The 23,135-nt window shown below is 44.4% G+C and overlaps 1 protein-coding gene across 4 annotated transcripts in view; it reads right to left on the reverse strand.

The window, feature by feature from the left end:
* SLIT3 (slit guidance ligand 3) overlaps positions 1-23,135 on the reverse strand; it is a 758,707-nt gene that overhangs the window by 417,358 nt on the left and 318,214 nt on the right. The gene's annotated exons all lie outside the window — the stretch shown is intronic.

Genomic DNA, 23,135 nt, shown 5'->3' on the forward strand with positions numbered 1-23,135 from the left:
TGTCTAAATGCTTAGGCTTCATTTCTGTACGCATCCTATTTCCGACTAGTAACCCAGTTTGCCAACTGGTACACATCTGTGGACCAGACTTCAAGTAGCGCTAAACCAGGAAACCCTGGACTGCTTGGAACAAGGTGGTACATCCGATATATCTCAGAATGTAACAGCTGATTGAACGTGGATGTATGTATATCACATATATAAATATATTATCTATATACATATATGATACAATCATTCTAATACAGCCATATGCAAATACAGTCAAATTATCCTTTACGCCCTATACATACTAAAGATAGGACTACAAGATGGAGAGCCGTACCTCAGAAAAAGAAAGCATAAGTGGAAGATCCACTTGATGGAAAAGCGCGTTTGAAAGGGGAATTATGGCTGAGCAGTGTCTGCCCTGCGCTGTGCTCTACACTCTCTTCTCCCAAGTTCTCTATGGATGATGTGCATTCACCTCGCACTCAAGGGCAGTGATGCTCACTGAAGATAAGTGACTCACCAAGGTCAGCTCTATAGGGATGGAAATTGGATTCAAACGCACGACTGTCTGTCTCCACAGTCTGTGTTCTTTCTGTGGTGATGTCATGGGTTATATCACAGAGGGTACCAAGAGGATGCATGCTGTCCCACCACCACCTCCAAGCAAAGGGGGCTTTAAAATAGTCACCGATGGGCTGGCCTCGGCAGGTTTCAAGTGAGAGTGAGTCTACTGTTGGGCTTCCAGGACATTTACTTCTTCCCAAGAGAAAGACCTAGACCCCTTCTTCCTCTAGAGACTGAAGCATCAAGATACGATGGCTGAATATGGATGGACCTAGAGACTGTCATGCTGAGTGAAGTAAGTCAGAGAAGAAGAAATATCATGACATCCCTTATAAATAGAATCTAAAAAGAAAGGATACACATGAACTTATTTACAAAATAAGAAACAGACTCACAGACTGAATGAACTTATGCTTGCCAGGGGGGAAGAACTGGGGGAAGAGAACGTTAGGGAGTTTGGGATCGATGTGTACACACTGCCATGTTTAAAACGGACAACCATCAAGGTCTTACTGTGCAGCACAGGGAACCCTGCTCAATGTTATGTGGCAGCCTGGATGGGAGGGGAGTTTGGGGGAGAATGGATACACGTAAATGTATGGCTGAGTCCCTTTTCTGTCCACTGAAAGGACCACAACACTGTTAATCAGCTATCAGTTCAGTTCAGTCGCTCACTCCTGTCTGACTCTTTGCGACCCCATGAATCACAGCATGCCAGGCCTCCCTGTCCATCACCAACTCCTGGAGTTCACCCAGACTCACGTCCATTGAGTTGGTGATGCCATCCAGCCATCTTATCCTCTGTCGTCCCCTTCTCCTCCTGCCCCAAATCCCTCCCAGCATCAGAGTCTTTACCAATGAGTCAACTCTTTGCATGAGGTGCCAAAGTACTGGAGTTTCAGCTTTAGCATCATTCCTTCCAAAGAAATCCCAGGGCTGATCTCCTTCAGAATGGACTGGTTGGATCTCCTTGCAGTCCAAGGGACTCTCAAGAGTCTTCTCCAACACCACAGTTCAAAAGCATCAATTCTTCGGTGCTCAGCCTTCTTCACAGTCCAACTCTCACATCCATACATGACCACAGGAAAAACCATAGCCTTGACTAGACGAACCTTTGTTGGCAAAGTAATGTCTCTGCTTTTCAATATGCTATCTATGTTGGTCATAACTTTCCTTCCAAGGAGTAAGCGTCTTTTAATTTCATGGCTGCAATCACCATCAACAGTGATTTTGGAGCCCAAAAAAAATAAAGTCTGACACTGTTTCCACTGTTTCCCCATCTATTTCCCATGAAGTGATGGGACCGGATGCCATGATCTTCGTTTTCTGAATGTTGAGCTTTAAGCCAACTTTTTACTCTCCACTTTCACTTTCATCAAGAGGCTTTTGAGTTCTTCTTCACTTTCTGCCATAAGGGTGGTGTCATCTGCATATCTGAGGTTATTGATATTTCTCCTGGCAATCTTGATTCCAGCTTGTGTTTCTTCCAGTCCAGCATTTCTCATGATGTACTCTGTATATACGTTAAATAAGCAGGGTGACAATATACAGCCTTAACATACTCCTTTTCCTATTTGGAACCAGTCTGTTGTTCCATGTCCAGTTCTAACTGTTGCTTTCTGACCTGCATACAAATTTCTCAAGAGGTAGATCAGGTGGTCTGGTATTCCCATCTCTTTCAGAATTTTCCACAGTTTATTGTGATCCACACAGTCAAAGGCTTTGGCATAGTCAATAAAGCAGAAATAGATGTTTTTCTGGAATTCTATTGCTTTTTCCATGATCCAGCGGATGTTGGCAATTTGATCTCTGTAATGTGAAGTCAAGTGGGCCTTAGAAAGCATCACTACGAACAAAGCTAGTGGAGGTGATGGAATTCCAGTTGAGCTATTTCAAATCCTGAAAGATGATGCTGTGAAAGTGCTGCACTCAATATGCCCGCAAATTTGGAAAACTCAGCAGTGGCCACAGGACTGGAAAAGGTCAATTTTCATTCCAACCCCAAAGAAAGGCAATGCCAAAGAATGCTCAAACTACCGCACAATTGCACTCATCTCACACGCTAGTAATCAGCTATACTCCAATATAAAAATACAAAGTTTAAAAAAAAAATACAAATTTTAAAATGTTTAGAAAAAGATATGATGACTAAGACGTGTTACAGCCACCTAAGACCCAATTAAGGGCCAATGCTCGGAGAAGGCAATGGCACCCCATTTCAGTACTCTTGCCTGGAAAATCCCATGGACGGAGGAGCCTGGAAGGCTGCAGTCCATGGGGTCACTAAGGGTCTGGCACGACTGAGCGATTTCACTTTCACTTTTCACTTTCATGCATTGGAGAAGGAAATGGCAACCCACTCCAGTGTTCTTGCCTGGAGAATCCCAGGGATGGCAGAGCCTGGTGGGCTGCCATCTATGGGGTCGCACAGAGTCGGACATGACTGAAGTGACTTAGCAATAGCAGTAGCAGCTCTAAGTAGGACAAAGCAGCAAGAGAGCCAGAGAGGCATGACAACCTCCTGCATCTGGGGTGCATGCGTGCGTGCCAAGCTGCTCAGTCTGACACTTTGGGAGCCCATGGACTGCAGCTCACCAGGCTCTTCTGTCCAAGAATACTGGAGTAGGTTGCCACGTCCTCCTCCAGGGGATCTTCCGGACCCGGGGATCAAACCCACATCTCCTGCGTTGCAGGTGGATTCTTTACCGCTGAGTCACAGGGGAAGCCGTCTGCATCTGGGTTGTCTCCCACCAAAGACTCAACATGTGAGCTACTTATTAATCCATTCCTTATACAACTAATTCCAGTGGGGCTTTTCCACTGCAGTCCTGGACCCCTGTCTCATGCAGCCTTTTAAAACGACAACAGGACACTGAGCTTCACACTGTCCCTTTTTTAAAAAAGCCGATGTTTGCTCCGCACTGTTGGGCCAGAATTTGAAAAGAAACCATCATCTAATTTATGGCAGAAACATACATTTTTCAAACCACCCTTTGAAATGAAATGTAGTTGCCTTGAAGGCATCATAAAAAGTTTAACTTGGGAATTAAAAAAAAAAACAAAAACAAAAACAAAAAAGAAATGAAAGAAAACCCACAACAAGTAACATAATGCTTTCTGACTACATCCAGGGTTTCGTTTAACTTCCAGGACACAGTGCATCAAGGCATATATAATCATAGCCCTTCAGCTCCGTTTAGGAATTCCCCTGCTCTTTCCTGCATGTTTACACAACTTTAATGCTTTTCTATATTGGCTCAATAAAGCATTTTTCTATTGAGATGGCATTGCTCATCTGTATTTATCCCACAGTGAGGAGGCTGAGCTCTCTGAGCAGTCCATTTTGGTAACTGCAGAGCTAATAAATTGTGAATAAACAGCTCAAATATTTCTCAGGAAATAAAACTGGAAAGCAGAGGCCTTTGCTTCAACTACCTAAGACAGTCTTGCATATTTAGAGATTAAGGCTGAGGTGAGGCTTTCTTCTTTCAGCTGAACCTTATCCCCCCTGCCCTTGACAACTTAATTTCCTGTCTTCTTTGGGAGACGGACGGATGAATACTTAGTGTAGAACATGATTGTGATTAAGCTTCCAAATGTATCTTCATCTGGATTCCAGCTGGTGAGGCATCTCAATTACTCCTCCATCCCCCATGGAACTGTCTTATTGATGTAGCAAACTTTGCATGATGGCACTGGATTAAAAATCTCCCAGGACTCCCCAAAACTTCTGACCTGAATCAATTATCCCTTAATAAAGAGAAAAAGGAGGTCTTGTGCATACACTGTGACCTGAAGAATCCCACCAATAGGCATCACTTGCTGACTAGCCACCTTCAAAGAATGAGAATGTGTCTTACAGGCAAGCTCTTTTCTCTGACTTTCCACCTTTGCAAATGATGATCGATGCCTTAATGTGAGGCTGATAAACTGATGGCGGTGGTGATTAATAGGTGTACTGTCAATACGACACAAAGAGGGTTGCAAAACCTTCAGTTGCCCAGAATTTCTTTCCTGAACCAATATTTCATATTCGTCACTCTTTCCATGATTCCTGATAGCATTATGCCCGAACTGAATTACAGAAGTACGGTATCATTCTCTGAATCTGTTCTGAATATCTTGGGTATGTACGTACTATTTTTCAGTATCATTTCCTTTGAGAAATTTGCATTTGCTGAGCCATGTATAGGCCATGTATAGGCTGTGTGCAAAGCACTGGTCTGTAAGCAAGACATAGATCCAGAGCAAGTTCCCTATTCTCAGGGCACACAGTGGAGTGGGCGACAGGCATGCACACAGACAGTCACAACTCGGTGAGAACAGCGCTGGAGGAAGCCGAGGACGAGATTCAGCAGGGACACACAGGGGTGGCATCTGCCTAGACTCAGGAGGACAGCAGAGAAGGGTTTGCAGAGCTTCCCTTCTTCTCCCTTCCACCTAAGTGGCCTCAACACTTAGACAAAGCCTTTGACACCAGAGGACAGCATCTGCCCTTTTTTCTTTCCTTTCTCCCTCACTCCCTCTTTCCATCGCTTTCTATAAAAGTAAAGGTCAGACACTTTTCAATTCTTGCACTAACAATCTAACATATGGGAAAGAAGAGCAGGCTAAAAGGTGTTTTTTCATTTTTTTCTTGCCATGTATATAAGTGACTTTAGATGATTAAATGCTATACCCAACGTCTCACAAATTGTATGGTTCCCATTGCAGTTCAGAGAATGGGGTAATCTGTGTGGATTAGAGTATTCAGGAGATGCTTAAGAAGATGAGGAACTAACACAACATTGTAAAACAATTACACTCCAATTAAAAAAATTTTAATGTGATATGTAACACAGGGATTCGAGATTACAGGAAAAAAAAAGAAACGGGGCTGAGCTTGCTTTCTAAGACATGCTAACAGTGGGGTCAGTACTTCCTCCTTCCATTAGGCAAAATCTGCATTTCCAGCAAGCAGAATAGAAGGTAGATCCTCTTAGGAACCCAAGTGGGCCCACAGAGAATTCCAAGACCCCTGTCCAGGAGGAAGAGGGAAAAAAATAAGGTATAGATCTGATTCCTCATTCAAATCTTGCAGCGCTGAAGAAGGCACTTCTCTCCCGAGAGGGAAGCTTGCTCCCCTCCTTGCCTTCTTGGTTGAGTGTCTGTGTGTATGTTGCTCATACACAGCGCGGTGAGGGGGAACACAAGGCAAAGGAAGCTGAAGGAAGAATAGCAGTCGCAAAGTGGGACAGGCTAGCTCACAGGGCCCCTTGGAGAATTTTCAGTCTCTCTAGAATCACTCTCGGAGAAGGCAATGGCACCCCACTCCAGTACTCTTGCCTGGAAAATCCCATGGATGGAGGAGCCTGGTAGGCTGTAGTCCATGGGGTTGCTGAGAGTCGGACACGACTGAGCGACTTCACTTTCACTTTTCACTGTCATGCATTGGAGAAAGGAATGGCAACCCACTCCAGTGTTCTTGCCTGGAGAATCCCAGGGACAGGGGAGCCTGGTGGGCTGCCGTCTATGGGGTCCCACAGAGTCGGACATGACTGAAGCGACTTAGCAGCAGCAGCAGCAGAATCACTCTCCCACATGATGACCAAAGAGAAAATAGAGCTCCTCAAATACCTTCATACGGAGACGGTTAAAACAAATCACCCTACACATGGAAAAATTCTCAGAAACTAGGAGAGGCTGGAGTGGTAGCCTGAAGCACTATAAACTCATGAAAAATTAATTCAGTCCTCAAAGTCAGCACGAGTCAGGACTTTACTACACAACGAAAAGTTCTCAGTGGCATTATTAAAAAGACTGGAGTGACCAACTAATTTCAAAGGCCCCACTCTCGGCATTAGAAGTTATCAAAGACAGATGTGCTAAAAAGTTTCCCTCTATCAAATTCAGTGCCCATCAGCTCTCCCCGGGTTAGAATTGAGATCCTTGTTATGATTGGAGCACTTCTGTTTTCATTTTAACATAAAGGCTTTTGCGAGATTTCCCTTTCAAAGCACGATGGAGAATAAGATTAGTGAGATCAGTCTTTTTCTCCGAGGAACCAGTACCTCCTTGAATCCAGAGACCCTGAAACTGCACACGCAGCCCAGTCACATTGAGGGAAGGTACCGTTTGTCTGCCACACCAGCATCTGCCAGCCTTAGAAACTGTGACATTTTTCAAACAGAGGCAGGAGACGGAGGCTTCAGGCTCTAGACAAGTGTGTCCCATGGTCAGAAATCCTGCTATCCAAAATAAAATGTACACAAAACCAGATAAAACTAGAAGTGATTCGTCCCATTTACAAGCAGGACTCACCACGGGGTTCCTTGAACATCACGGTTCATTGTCCACAAAATAAAACTAAAAAGGACTCCTGAGTGTCTAAAGATGCAACTATTGTACTACTAACCACCAATGGGTTCCCTTTCTTGAATGTCTACTATTTATGTGACTGTCCTTGACACTTTACGTAAGTAGTCTCATCTACTTCTCAAAACAGCCCTGTGACCAACATAGCAGAACCTCATTTTATTCTAGGGAAAAATGAATCCTTGCCAGAGGTCGTACAGCTAGAGCTGAGTTGGAATTCAAACCAAAGTCTGTTTTGCTTTGCACTCCACTGTTTTGATCTTCTTCAGAGTCAGACGCACGGGTCATACTCTAAAGCCTCATTAACTTGGGCTGGCTGAGACACATGGCAGCGTAAATCTGCTGGAAAAGTCTGAATTACAAAATATGCACAGATAGTCCACAAGCGTACCCCAGGAACTGGCGATTTCAATCTTTGCTGGAGATCCTTCAGGACTTACTCTAATAAGAAGGACTATTTATAAGTCATAATTCCAACACATCACTAAAATAGATGAAAATACTTTGTTGCCTTAATTTGGTTTAGTCTAACTTGATAACATGCATATTAATCTCTTTTGAAGACACTTTACACCAGCTATTTCCAAGAGATCACAAATTCTTGAATACCAAGTCAAATGTGACTATGCTTTACATTTAAATTCTTCCAAACCAAGGTTTGTGAACAAATCATCAGTCTCTTGGTTTAGAAATAAAGAGAAGCAAGAGGTTACAAATGAAAACCATGAGCTCCTGCTCTTCTCTCTCCACTGCCTGGGCAGGAAGGGTGGCTGGTTTAAGAGGGAGTAGCTATCTCTGTCTTATGAAATTCAGGCCTTAAATTGAGCACAGAATGGGAGGAAGAGAGTTCTGGATCTTTGGAGGACATGTGAACTGGGAGCTCAAGATCGGGATGAGGCAGACTCAGGCCACGTTAACAGAAAGAATGATACAACTATGAGACATACAAGATACTAAAATTGTCCACCATCTTTCAGAATTTTAGGAAAAATTCTGGATCCTACTTGGGAGGGAACTATGGTGATAAGAGTGACTGGTAGAGAGAAGCAGAAAAAGCCTAGAGTGACCAAATTAATACACATAAGAAACAGCACCATTTCCCATCGAGTAGGCACTATGACGGAGATACAGGTGTATCTATAAGCTGTGCTGTGCTCTCAGTCATGTCTGACTCTTTTCAAACCCATGGACTGTAGCCTGCCAGGATCCTCTGTCCATGGGGATCCTCCAGGCAAGAATACTGGAGTGGATTGCCATGCTCTCCTCCAGGGGATCTTCCCAACCCAGGGACTGAACCCAGGTCTCCTGCACTTCAGGTGAATTCTTTACCATCTGAGCCACCAGATAAGCCCATATGTGCATATATACATACATCTCCATAATAAATGTTGGCAAGGATATGGAGAGACCAGAGCCCTCGTGCATTGTTGGTATGGGTATAAGTGGCACAGCTACTGTGGAAAGTACTCGGGCAGTTCCTCAAAACATTAAATACAGAATTACCATATGACCTAGTAACCTCACACCCAGATATAAACTAATGACAAGGGAAAACATACATCCACACAAAACCTTAAACAAAAATGTTCATTATTAGGAGCCAAAAGCTAGAAACAACCAAATGCCCATTCAATGATGAATGGAAGAACAAAATATGGTAGACATACAGTGGAATATTATTTAGCCATAAAAAAGGAATGTAGTAGTCATCGGCTACAGCATAAATGAATCTTGGAAACATGCTAGGTAACAGAAGTCAGACTACTACACAATTCCACATAGTCAATTACTACACGATTCCATGTATATAAAATGCCCTCCAAAGGAAAATCCACGGGGATAAAAAGTACATGAGTGGTTACCAGGGCTCTGGAGAGAGGAACAGGGGAAGTGACTGCTAACGGGCAGTGGTCTTCTCTTCGAGGTGATGGACATGCTCTGGAATTAGATCCTTGTGATGGCAGCACAACAGTCCTAAAACTGAATTCTGTAGTTTATGGTAAAGAATACTATGCTATTTGAATCTGAAAGAAAGGAAAGTTACCAACTGGGAAGAGAACAGGTCAAAGCACTGGTGCTGTAACAGTTTTTCAGTTCGATGTACTGAAGAGTCCAGCTGTGTGTTCTGGAAGGAGGCTACTTTTTGCAGCCTCCTTCAATCACAGCCAGTAAGCATCACTTCCTTAGCTCCCTACTGCACAAGCTTATCTTTTCCGGAGAGGCAGTCCTGTCCATCACTGCGAGGGAAGGACTCCTCCACGGTTTGGAGTTGAGTCACTGGGTCACACTAAGATTTCAGCTGGGTCAGCAGTTCATAGAGTCTCCTCACTCCATGTGAAACAGCTGTGGCTGGACACGTGCATGAGAAGGCCAAGTTCTCCCTGAGGAAAAGCTTCTGGGAGCTGTGCATTTTATTTCTAAGAATTTCAAGTATTCAGCAGCAGTGGGCACTTGTAAAATTTCCAACGCACCTGACTTGGGTTTTAGACTATTTCTGACAGCAACAGAGGATGAGAGTGCATTCTTATGTATCTCACCATGCTGAGCAGACATAAATTCAAGATGGGGGTGAGAAGGGAGGTGATGGTGAGAGAGGGCGACTCCTGGGGACCTGGACCAATGGGTGGCAGCCTGGAGCTGTGGGGGAGATGATCCTCTCCAAAGTGTAAGTTGGGTGCAGCTTAACTACTTCCTCACTGCCCGCGCTTTTCCTCACCTCCAGGAAAGTTCACTTGGTTGCTGCTTCAACAAGCAGTGCAGCTTACGAGACGACCTCCTCACTGCCTGGGCTTTCCCTCACCTCCAGGAAAGTTCGTTTGGTTGCTGCTTCAACAAGCCGCAAAAGAGAATTATTAATATCACTTTTAGATTTTCCCATATATAGTCCAGGCAGAAGAAAAAGGATGATATAAAGTGATGAACTCTGTAAAAGTGCTGATGTTCTAAGACCTGGGCACTCCTCTACACACCTCCAAGAACACTGCCTGACACAGGGTGGAGCTCGATGAATGTACTGCATGGCAGTGAGTAAAGGGATGAATGAACGCACGCGTGAATATGTGCCTTTTCAGCATTTCTATGAGCTGGCTGGGCCTCCCAGGTGGCTCAGTGGTGAAGAGTCCATGTGACAATTTAGGAGACACGGGTTTGGTCCCTGGGTCAGAAAGATTAAATGGCAACCCAACCCATTTAATCTTGTATGGGAAATCCCATGGACAGAGGAGCCTGGCAAACTATAATCCACTGGGTCACAACAGAGTCAGACAGGACTCAGTGACTAAACACCAAAAGCGTCCTAGCTCCTTTACTAGGTTTCTAACTCAGTATCATGTTTCCAGCGCAGAGAGGTGTTAAGTAACTCACCCAAAGTCACACAGCTTGTGAACAGCTGATTCAGGATCCAAATCGCAGCAAGCGCACAGGAGGCACGCCGCCTCACCAGAGCGAGGAGCGGCCCTGTTCCGCGTTCCCACGGCAGCCAGTGCTCACCTCCATTTTGGTGTCTACATAGCACACTGCAAGGTCCTGCCCTCTTTTCTGTCATCCCTGACTATAATGCGAGGTCTGAGAGGCAGGGACTAAATGCGCTTTGCTCATTGCTACGTCCCTGGTGATACAGTCCTCAATACATCACTCCATATAGACATACTGACTTAACAAATGGGAATGAATTGATGAGTTGGACTTATATAGACTGAGCAGAGAAGGAAGAATATGAGCAGGCTGTGATGGGCAGAGAAGTGGAAGGCGGTGTAGAGAGGGACACCCTGCCCCCAGGGTATCTTGTTTGTGTATTTCGTCGCAGGTAAAGTGGTGGTATTGCTGAAAGGGGCTGTAACTTGCCAGGGATCTCAAGGCAAATTAGGGGGCACCAGGGTTTGGCAGGGGAACATCTGTACTGCACATTGTGAGTGTCAGATGAAAGGCGTGCATAGAAAAGCAAAGATCACAGCATCACTTCTGCAGAAATGAAACATTCCCAAATTAATACAAGGAGGGAGGTGAGGCTCTCAGAATCAGAGAGACTGCAGAGGGTCCTGGCTCACTTCGATGCTGCTTTCAAAGTAAGTAGGCAAGTGGGTAAAAGTAAGACACAAGAGGCAACGGTGTACAGCCTACTTGAAACTACGGCAGATCCACAACCTCACAGGTATGCCCTGGGCCGATCAGAGTTGAGAGGTGGACGGCACATTTAGGAAAGCATAAAGAAAGCCATGGAAGGCTTGGGAATCACTTTCTCCTTGCCCTTCACCCCAAATACATTCTTGTGAGCACCGGAATCTGCTTAGCAGCGAGCACCAGTGCCCCCGTCATGCAGGGAGGCTCATGCGTCCTCTCCATCTCTCTCCATCGCTAAACCCTGTTCTTGCAAGAATTACAGTATTATGAGCCCCATGTGTGTAAAATTAAAAACAAAAGTGATTTCTTCTTAGAGATAATTCTCCTGCCCCCCTTTTCTCCACCCTCCCCCACCTTCTTTTTTCCCTGCCCCCTCCCCAGGCCAAAACCCCTACTTAGCAGCTGGGTGCCTGTCCCATACCGCCAAAAACACCATTTGCTTTCGATATTCTGGGCTTTGCCACAGGGGTTCTACTCTGGCCAGAGTCAAGACACACTAATTCCAACATTATTTTTACTGGCAACTTCAGTTCTTTAAGGAGGATTCAAGTTCTATTTGTAGATTGGGGTGGGAGGCAGGGAACCACAACAATGCATAGTTTAAAAAATATACCTCTCCACCTGGATGTCCTGTGGGCATCTCAGACTCCACACGCCCCACACTGACTCCAGACCACCTCCTCAAGCCACCTCTTTGTCCTTTTGCTGGTAAACAATACCCCCATTCCTGCTCTCTCCCTTTTTAAATGTCTCCACGTCCTGTGGATTTTTCAGTTGAAATGTCTCTTCAATCCAACCCTTCCTTCATCTCTGTGACTATCTGGCTTAACATAAGGCCCTGTCTATATAGGGGTCTTTGCCTTCAACAGCCTCCAAAGGTCTTCCCAGCATGAATCTAATCATCTTTCCACTTAGCCTCATATCCATTTTCCATGATGATTCCGTCAATCCAATTGGTCTGACCAAATTACGCCGTCACCCGTTGAATAGATGTGTGTGTTCCTGTTTTTGGATGCGGACACACAAGACTGTTTCTTTCTGTGTTGGGAGACTTGCCCTGCTCACTCCCCTGGTTGCTCTGGCCCCTGTGCTACGGCAGTCCAGCACACAGCGCTGTGGCGGTCCTTGGCCGGTGGTGCCGCAAGGATGCACTGTGTGGCCACACCCTCTCCCGGGGTGTGAGTGACTTGAGAACAGGATCAGGTTACAGCAACTTAGCAGAGTATCTACTAAGTGTTTGTGGAGGAAGAAAGTAGCAGGGAGGAAGCAAGGAAAGAAGGAGAGATGAGGGAGCCCCGATGGTCCAATGGTTAAGAATCTGCCTGTCAATGCAGGGAACGTGGGTCCACATACCGCACAGCAGCCCAGCCTGTGTGCCACAACTCTTAAGCCCACCAGCCACAACCACGGAGCCCGAGAGTCACGACGACTGAAGCCCGGGGACCCTTAGAACCGTGCTCTGCAACAAGAGAAGCCCCCACAGTGAGAGACCGTGCACCTCAACGAAGAGCAGCCCCAGCTTGCCACAGCTGGAGAGAGCCTGCGCTCAGCAGGGCAGACCCAGCACAGCCAAGAATGAATAAATAAAAAAAAAGAAAAGGCCAACTTCTGCTCCATCACTGCTTTCAAGATCCATACACTATCCCTCAAACTCATTTAGTTTCTTTGAATGTCCCCCAAAGCACAGACTTTACAGCAGACAAAGGTGTGAATATTCGCACTCTGCCCACAGTGGCCTTGGACTTAATGTCTCAAAGCCTCAGGTTCCTCCTCCTTAAGCAGGGAATCATTAGCTCTCTACAAACACTTGCCTAAACATTTGACTATGGGATAAGGTAAAAGCATTCTGATAACAGAACCAGGGATTTGGTAAGCATTCAATTATTGAGTTTTAATGATTATTGCTTATATTGTCCTTGGGGATTTCTACTCAATACAGCTCCTCAAACTATAAGACCGTCTCTGCCCTGGTGAAGCTGGTAGTGTGTGTGTTGGCAGATGTGGCGGGGGGGGGGGGGGCAGGTAGGTTAAAGATGAGAGGTTTTCTTAAACCAGACTTCTTGTAACTTAAGCATCACCATAGATAAGACCAGTCACAGCAATACTTATTTGGTTTGCCTACAGGCTTCTCCTACTGTTGCTGCCAAGGATTCAACACTGCTTGTATTTTTTAGCTTTGAATATAAAAAGTGAGGTCAGATCTGAGTTCTAATAGAGTACTGTACATGAAATTCCATAGTATTTTTGTTCAGATAGCAATCATATTAAATGGTTATAGTTATCACTTTTATCCTGTCTCTGCAGGTGGCATGAAATTCTTCTGGAAGGAATCACAGTCTGGAAAAGGGAACCCAGGTCCCTTGCCCCAGTGGTTTGGCTGCTTGGAAAAATATTCCACCTACTTGACATACTATTTTTGAAATCTGGAGCATCAGATTTGACTGAGCCAAGAACAGGCCAGAGCTTGGAGCCCTTGGAAGCTGAGTAATGCCCTGACCAGTGGAGTGCGGAACCTTTTAAAACCGAAGTATAGTTGCTGTACGATATTTTATAAGTTACAGGTGTACAACATAGTGATTTACAATTTGTAAAGATTCTTCTCCATTTACACTCACTATAAAATATTGGCTATATTCCCTGTTCTACAATACTCCTTGTAAGCTTATTTTATACCTAATAGTTTGTACATGTTACTTACCCACCCCTATGTTGCCCTCCCCTCACCACCGGTACCCCCTAGTGTGTTCTCTTTATCTGTAAGTCTGCTTCTTTTCTGTTATATTCACTAGTTTGTTGTATTTTTTAGACTGCACATATAAGTTGATATCATACGGGATTTGTCTTTCTCTCTCTGACTTATTTCACTTGGCATAATAACCTCGACATCCTCCCATATTGCCGCAAACAGCAAAATTTCACTTTTTAATGGTTGAATAGTATTCCATTGAACATATATATATATATATATACCTAAGAGTCCATCAACAGATGAGTGGATAATGAAAAGCCAGCTTGACTGAACACAGAGGACAGTCAGATGACATTCTTACGAAAGCCAACAGCCTGTAAGAGGGCCGCTGAAATTGCTATGGAAAGAGGAGACATTCCTATGTGAGTCAATACCTGCGTCACATGAGCTTTCTCAGGGTATATGAAAATGTTCGGAGCTGCAAAATATATAAGCCCCAATATATAAGCAAAATTATAAAAGCATAACATGCATTCCAAATTTTGTCTTTTCCTGTTAAGGATTTAATACCTGAACTATATGACAAGATTAGATGATCCTGGCATATGATAATCTTAAATTAATGTAAAACCAACAACAAAAAAGCTATTCCTAAATAGGTAAGTGATGTTTTTGATTATTATAAGTAGGTTTCAGTTATCCTTCAAATGCACACTTAGACACTGTTATCTCATTGTTTACAATAAAGAATACTAAAAAAAGTGCTTTAATTGTTCTGCAAATTTATGCTATTTAAGGTGTGATATACTTATAATTTACTATGTTTGCTATGATGGGAGTGTGGGACTCCTCCAGACGTAAGAGCTCTTAGGGTTTCTCAGGCCCTCAGTGCAGGTCAGCAGGGATCAGTGTATGTGTTTACTGTATTACTGTGTCTACAAAGGTGCTGCTTTGTTTGACTTTTGGTTTCCTATGTAATTAGCACCTCCTCTGGCCCTCAGAAAAGCTATATAAGCAAGAAAAACCAACAAGCAACAGAAATGGAGAAGTGAAGCGGATAATCCAAAGGGTAGAGAGACTGTAATCTTTCAAATGATCATGAAAGGACGTATTAGAAGCGCTTGTCAGCCCCCAGGAAGTCCAGTCTAGGGAGCCAGACTCTGCAGGAAAGCTGGGAGGTTCCTCCCTGTCCAGTTTCCCGCAGCGGCAGGAAAGCTGGGAGGTTCCTCCCTCAGCGGCAAGGAGCCACGTTGGGAAACAGAGGCTGGCACTCGGGGTCGACACAGGCAGCGTGCTTCAATCTGTCAGAGGGAACCCTAAATTCAGAAGCAGGTGCAAGAGAAATAAAACAACAGTGTTTCAGTAGATCTCAGGGTGGGGGTGTGCTGGTGTTTTTATTTGCTGTCTTTGGCTCCACTGTGGTCAAGAAATCTGCTGGGAGCATATGTTCTTTACCAGGGAGGTGGCAGCCTTGCCATGTCAGGCGTGGATGCTGGTTTCCTGGCATCATTGAGCCCTGCATTCCTTCTTGGCTATTTCCTTTTCTCCCCATTCTTCCCTTATATAAATGACATGGCTCCAGGAGAGATAAAAGAAGAGGTGTGTGAGTAGAAAAGCATCTTCTCCAGGCAGTGGACTAAACACATCGGCAGACCCCGGGTTTGCCGGACCACAGTGCTTAATGTCCAGGGCTCCTTCACCACCTCACTTACGGCCCAAACCTAAATTAAGGAGAGCTATTCAACACTTGGTTATATCTCTCACATACACTCACCCAAAGCTCTTTCTAGAAAGAGCCTTATTTGCCCATTATCCATTATTCTGGGTTTGTCCAAAACAAAAATCTCACTGCATTTCTTCTTATCACCTTTGATCCTGTGCATCCATCCACTCATCCATCCATCTGTCAATCCATTCATCCATTCATCTATCCATCCACCCATCTTTCCAATAATTATTGTTTGTGACCAGCTTTCCAAACACAAAGTTGGCCCATATTTCTTTGAAATCATTAGGTCTGTGCCAAGATAGTTCATTCATTCAACAGCTATCTGTTCAGTATCTGTGAAATTCCAAGCTCTCTGGTAGGCTATCAGAATGTGGTGATCAGCCAGACTGCCACTGTGTCTGTCTTAATAAAATTTACAGTCCAATAAAATAGATTTAAGGGACTAGATCTGATAAGTTGCCTGATGAACTATGGATGGAGGTTCGTGACATTGTACAGGAGACAGGGATCAAGACGATCCCCATGGAAGAGAAATGCAGAAGAGCAAAATGGCTGTCTGGGGAGGCCTTACAAATAGCTGTGAAAAGAAGAGAAGTGAAAAGCAAAGGAGAAAAGGAAAGATATAAGCATCTGAATGCAGAGTTCCAAAGAATAGCAAAGAGAGATAAGAAAGCCTTGCTCAGCGATCAATGCAAAGAAATAGAGGAAAACAACACAATGGGAAAGACTAGAGATCTCTTCAAGAAAATTAGAGATACCAAGGGAACGTTTCATGCAAAGATGGGCTCAGTAAAGGACAGAAATGGTATGGACCTAACAGAAGCACAAGACATTAAGAAGAGGTGGCAAGAATACACAGAAGAACTGTACAAAAAAGATCTTCATGACCAAGATAATCATGATGGTGTGATCACTCACCTAGAGCCAGACATTCTGGAATGTGAAGTCAAGTGGGCCTTAGAAAGCATCACAATGAACAAAGCTAGTGGAGGTGATGGAATTCCAGTTGAGCTATTTCAAATCCTGAAAGATGATGCTGTGAAAGTGCTGCACTCAATATGCCTGCAAATTTGGAAAACTCAGCAGTGGTCACAGGACTGGAAAAGGTCTATTTTCATTCCAATCCCAAATAAAGGCAATGCCAAAGAATGCTCAAACTACCACACAATTGCACTCATCTCACACACTAGTAAAGTAATGCTCAAAATTCTCCAAGCCAGGCTTCAGCAATATGTGAACCATGAACCTCCAGATATTCAAGCTGGTTTTAGAAAAGGCAGAGGAACCAGAGATCAAATTGCCAACATCTGCTGGATCATGGAAAAAGCAAGAGAGTTCCAGAAAAACATCTATTTCTGCTTTATTGACTATGCCAAAGCCTTTGACTGTGTGGATCACAACACACTGTCGAAAATTCTGAAAGAGATGGGAATACCAGACCACCTGATCTGCCTCTTGAGAAATCTGTATGCGGGTCAGGAAGCAACAGTTAGAACTGGACATGGAACAACAGACCGATTCCAAATAGGAAAAGGAGTACGTCAAGGCTGTATATTGTCACCCTGCTTATTTAACTTATATGCAGAGTACATCATGGGAAACACTGGGCTGGAAGAAACACAAGCTGGAATCAAGATTGCTGGGAGAAATATCAATAACCTCAGATATGCAGATGACACCACCCTTATGCCAGAAAGTGAAGAGGAACTAAAAATCCTCTTGATGAAAGTGAAAGAGGAGAGTAAAAAGTTGGCTTAAAGCTCAACATTCAGAAAACAAAGATCATGGCATCTAGTCCCATCACTTCATGGGAAATAAATGGGGAAACAGTGGAAACAGTGTCAGACTTTATTTTTCTGGGCTCCAAAATCACTGTTGATGGTGATTGCAGCCATGAAATTAAGGACGCTTACTCCTTGGAAGGAAAGTTATGACTAACATAGATAGCATATTGAAAAGCAGAGACATTACTTTGCCAACAAAGGTCTGTCTAGTCAAGGCTATGGTTTTTCCAGTGGTCATGTATGGATGTGAGAGTTGGACTGTGAAGAAAGCCGAGAGCCGAAGAATTGATGCTTTTGAACTGTGGTGTTGGAGAAGACTCTTGAGAGTCCCTTGGACTGCAAGGAGATCCAACCAGTCCATTCTAAAGGATATCAGTCCTGGGTGTTCTTTGGAAGGAATGATGCTAAAGCTGAAACTCCAGTACTTTGGCCACCTCATTCGAAGAGTTGACTCATTGGAAAAGACTCTGACGCTGGGAGGGATTTGAGGCAGGAGGAGAAGGGGACGACAGAGGATGAGATGGCTGGATGGCATCACCAACTCGATGCACATGAGTTTGGGTGAACTCCGGGAGTTGGTGATGGACAGGGAGGCCTGGCATGCTGCGATTCATGGGGTCGCAAAGAGTCGGACATGACTGAGCTACTGAACTGAACTGAACTGGAAGTGCCAATTAATGTTAGGATTTGCCTAACCACTGACCTCTTTGAACTGGAAACTGTGCAGCCTATAATATTAATAGCATTTTTTCTCAGCTACATAACCGTGCTCATATTGAGTTTGATGCCAACTGTAGTGCTTAGATTTTCTCTCTCACTAGGAGGAATACACAGAGTGAAGGGGATGCCACTGGCATCACAGTCAGATCACATCCACCACTTCTAGAAGTTTTCATGTACCTGACACATAATAGACAGAAATACACGTTGAATGAATCTGTTGGTTTTATTTCTTTTATGTTTCATTTTAGAGTCAGCATCGTTCCAGCCCTCTACTATCTTTATGAAGCCTGGTTTGTTATCTGACATAACCTTTCTCTTACTTGCTTTAAAAAAAAAAAAAATCTGAAAAGACCACAAGGAAGCCATCAAGATCTGCATTCAAATCATTGGGAAAAAATATGGAAAAGTGAAATCTGGCTATACCAGAAAGTTCATGTCAACTTTTGAACTTGTCAGAACTAATCAAGAGTAGACTTTGTGGGTCCTTTAGAACAGGAAAGGAAAGGGAAACCAAACATTCATGGGGTCAATTTAGATTCATGAAAAAATAGAAAGGAATAAAAATGAAAGCCAACAGAATTAACGTTAGTTTGATGCAAAAATAAATCACCACTAAAAAAAAAGATCTCTAGCCCATTTTCCCCCCTCTACAAGACACTGTGAGGCTGTATGTGTGCCGTGCTAAGTCATATATAAAAAAGTAAATCAGAGCTGTGGTTGCCATGTCTCAATCTCTATTTAAGTTTCCTCCTGCCCAGGAGTGACTCCAAGAAGGAAATGAATTCTCAGTGGGGGATCCTGTAGCTGATTAGCTTTTACCTTCCAGAGGAGATGTCAATCATGTTAATTGGAATCAATAGACAGCTGTTGGGGGGGGGGCAGGATAATTAAGCAAGTCATAAAGGGTAGAATTAGAGTTCCCTCTAAAAATTAAAAGGGATTCCACTGTTTGCTAACATTTTAAGCCACTCTGGCTACCTAAGACTTATTCTGATTTAAACTTACTGATCAAAGAGAGGCCAACTTTTGTGCAGAGGGAAGAAGGGCATATGCTCATCCTGTGGGAAGGAGGAAAATCAACTGTTTGGCAGTGAACTTCCACAGCACACCAAGGGGAGATCTCCACGTGTGGCTTTTGAGCTTATGAGCCAGGCTGTTCTATAGAGCTGGGGTGGGCTGGGGGAGGTGGGGGAGGTGGGGGAGAGAGAAAGAGAGAGCGAGCTTAGACACTAGTCCTCTGGGCTCTTGTCCTTTTCAAGCTGTTGTCCCCTAAGCAACCTACAGAATCCACCATCTGTGACCCGGGTCTTCCCAGAGGGTGGCGCAAAGAAAACCTCACAGGAGCAGAAGGGGCGAAGGCACACCAACAGCACCTTCCACTGACCGGACATCCTCAGGCCTCTTCAGAAAGACGCCTCCCTGCCAGACACTGTCTGCGCAGAAATGCATGTGCATTTTTATGCCTCCTTCAAAACTTGAAAGGGAATTCACGTCCCACCACCAGCACCCCTCCCTCCCCCTGTGCACGCGCGCGCACAGACACACACACACACACACACACACACACACGCCACCCATTTGCTTAAAGACAAAGAAGGGCTCCTTCACCCACATGGCAACATGAAAAGAAAATGAAATTCTGTCCCAGGGCTTGTGAGTTTTTTTTTTTTTTCCTTCCTTTTCCTGAGTCAATGAATGCCAGATGTTCTCACAAAAACGTCTTCATATCTTCAGGACAGCCTGAGAGCGTACTATTTATTATTGCTCAGAGGTCAAGAGGCCATAACAGATTTATAAGAAGGCTGTGGTCGCCCTTTGTGTCTCCTATACTTAGGAGTTCTACAAGGCAAGAGTCAAAGATGGCTCTTCTCGCTACACACTTGACTTCCTCAGGGCCAATTTGCTGGGTCAGATTAAGAGCAGAGGTGCCTTCCCTGCCTCAGGCAAAAGCATGTCAAAGCCAGCGAAGCCGTATCAGACTTTCCAACTGTCAGAAGAACTGAGGGAGGGAAAACATCCAAAAGAATACAGAGTGTAAGGGCCATTAAGTCCATCTGCCAACGATCTGCAAAATGTGGGTGGGTCACACTCTTTTTGGCCTTGACCTGGCAATGTCTCAGCCCCAATAAGCCATCGCAAGGTTGAGGTCTTCCAAGGTTGAATCGGTGCGAAGAAGAAGGAAGGTAGATTTCATTCTGCGCAAACCAACCCAAGCTTCCTCCCAGACCACTGCTGAAATACTGTATCATTGCCTCTGTCTGTTGACTGCAAATTCAATCAGCCTTTTCAGTCTGTTTCAAAGCACAGGTGGATGTTGCAGAGAACCATGGCCTCCAGGTAACATGCTGAAAGGCACTGACGTCTATGGGAGAGTGGGTCTTATTTGGTCTGCACATCAAAAAGGCTCGGCAACAGGCACCGGATGGACCGTGTGAGAACAAGGCCCTGGGTTCTTGGGGCCAGCGTGGACGGTGCTGTTTCCTATGCGTGTGAATGCTCTTCTGAAATACACTCTGTGGCTAGAGTCCGCCTCCCTTTTCTAAGGTTTTTCCAACCAAACAAGACACTATTGATTTCAACCTGGCTTCCGAATGAATAGATTCGGTCAATAGATTCGGCTAGGAAAACAAGTTTCCCTTCCTCCACAAGGAAAACTGAGGTTGTGTCTGTGGCTCTAATTTTTAAGAAATCACTTGAATTCAGTAATTTGATTTCCATTTCAGCTTCTAGTCTAAATTTTGAAAAAAGGTAATGTCCCCTCTTGTTTTACTCATGCAACTGCTTCTCGGTCACTTCCTTCTTTCTAGGGGAGTTCTTTAGGCTACTGAAATGGCTTTGGATGACAGGGTAAGTATTTGAAGATGAAGAAAATGAATTGGGTATAATATATTCTATATTTTAATGAATGGCTTCACCCTCTACTACATCTGGTCCCATCACTTCATGGCAAATAGATGGGGAAACTGTGGAAACAGTGGCAGACTTTATTTTTGGGGCCTCCAAAATCACTGCAGGTGGTGACTGTAGCCATGAAATTAAAAGACATGGAAGACATGGGAGAAAAGCCATGACAAACCTAGATAGCATATTAAAAAGCAGAGACATTACTTTGCTGACAAAGGTCCATCTAGTCAAAGCTATGGCTTTTCCCAGTAGTTACGTATGGATGTGAGAGTTGGACCATAAAGAAAGCTGAATGAAGAAGAATTGATGCTTTTCAACTGTGGTATTGGAGAAGACTCTTGAGAGTCCCTTGGACTGCAAGGAGATCAAACCAGTCCATCCTAAGGAAATCAGTCCTGAATATCCACTGGAAGGACTGATGCTGAAGATGAAAATCCAATATTTTGGCCACCTGATGCAAAGAACTGACTCATTTGAAAAGACCCTGATGCTGGGAAAGATTGAAGGCAGGAGGAGAAGGGGACGACAGAGGATGAGATGGTTGGATGACATCACTGACTCAATGGACATGAGTTTGAGTAAACTCTGAGAGATAGTGAAGGACAGGGAAGCCTGGCGTGCTGCAGTCCATGGGGTTGCGAAGAGTTGACTACAACTGTGAGTGAACAGCAACAACAAAATTCACATGTTGGAACCTAATGTTCGATGCAGAGACATCACTTTGCTGACAAAGGTCTATATAGTCAAATCTATGGTTTTTCCAGTAGTCATGTACGGATGTGAGAGCTGGACCATAAAGAAGGCTGAGCACCAAAGAACTGATGCTTTTGAATTTTGGTGCTGGAGAAGACTCTTGAGAGTCCCTTGGACAGCAAGGAGATCAAACCAGTCAATCCTAAAGGAAATCAGTCCTGAATATTCACTGGAAGGACTGTTGGCGAATCTGAAGCTCCAGGACTTTGGCCACCTGATGTGAAGAGCCAACTCACTGGAAAAGACCCTGATGCTGGGAAAGGCTGAAGCCAAAGGGAGAAGGGGTAGCAGAGGATGAAATGGTCAGATAGCATCACCGACTCAATGAGCATGAATTTGAGCAAACTCCAAGAGATCGTGGAGGACAGAGGAGCCTGGTGTGCTGCGGTCCATGGAGTTACAAATAGTCGGACACAACTTAGCGATGGAACAACAATAACGCTCAACGTAATGGTATTAGGAGTTGGGGAAGTGTGTAAGCTGCCAGGATAGTGCCCTCATGAGTGGGATCAACGTTGTACAGGGAGTCCACAGAGTTCTCCAGTCCTCCTTCTGCCACGTGAGGATATAAGGAAAGCTCAGCAATCTGCAACCTGGAAGAGGGTTCTCAGCAGACACTAAATCTGGACTTCTCAGCCTTCAGACTTGTGAGAAATAAATTTCTATGGTTTATAAGCCACTAAGAATTTATGCTATTTTGTTACTAAGATAACCCAGGGCCTATGAATGTGTACATATTTCAAAGTGGGGTCTTTGAAGATCAAATCAACGTGAAGTCATTAACATGGGCCTTAGTCCAACATGACATAAGACAGGGAGAAAAGGAGAAGATGACAGTGTAAAGACGGAGGCAGAGACTGAAGTAACACTGCCCAAGCCAAGGAGCACACCTGGAGGAGTCAAGGGAGGGAAGTAACACTGCCCAAGCCAAGGAGCACACCTGGAGGAGTCAAGGGAGGGTGCCTCGCCAGAGCCTCCATGGGAACTTGGCCTTAGCCACACCTCGGCTTTGGGATCCTGTCCTCCACAACTATGAGAGGGTCAGTTTCTGTTTTAAGCCACCCATTTGGTCATAATTTGTTACATTAGGCTTAAGAAACTGTGCCAGTCCCCTAGTCCAGCCCCAAGGGTCTTTTAAGACCAGTGTTTTCTTCCTCTGACACATCCTCTCCACTGGGGCCAAAGTTTGCTAAAAGTTCATAGTTTTTTCAAGATAAAGTCCAAACTTCTACATTATAAAGGTCTTTCATAATCTAGTCCTTATCACCACTGTAGCTCCTACTTCTCTTTCATGGGAATCCTTTACTCCAGCCATATAGGAGGATGTCTGCCAGGCTCTCATGGACCTCTTTTTAAAAAATACTTATTTATTTGGCTGCATCGAGTTTTAGTAGTTTCAGCATGCAGGCTAAGTTGTCCCGTGGGATCTGTTTCCCGACCAGGGATAGAACTCACGTGCCCTGCGTTGTAGGGCGGAGTCCACCTCTGGACCCCCGGGGAAGTCCTTCTCTTGACTTCTTGCGAT

The sequence above is a fragment of the Bos taurus genome, chromosome 20 (genome assembly GCF_002263795.3).
Source record: "Bos taurus isolate L1 Dominette 01449 registration number 42190680 breed Hereford chromosome 20, ARS-UCD2.0, whole genome shotgun sequence".
Lineage (NCBI taxonomy): Eukaryota > Metazoa > Chordata > Mammalia > Artiodactyla > Bovidae > Bos > Bos taurus.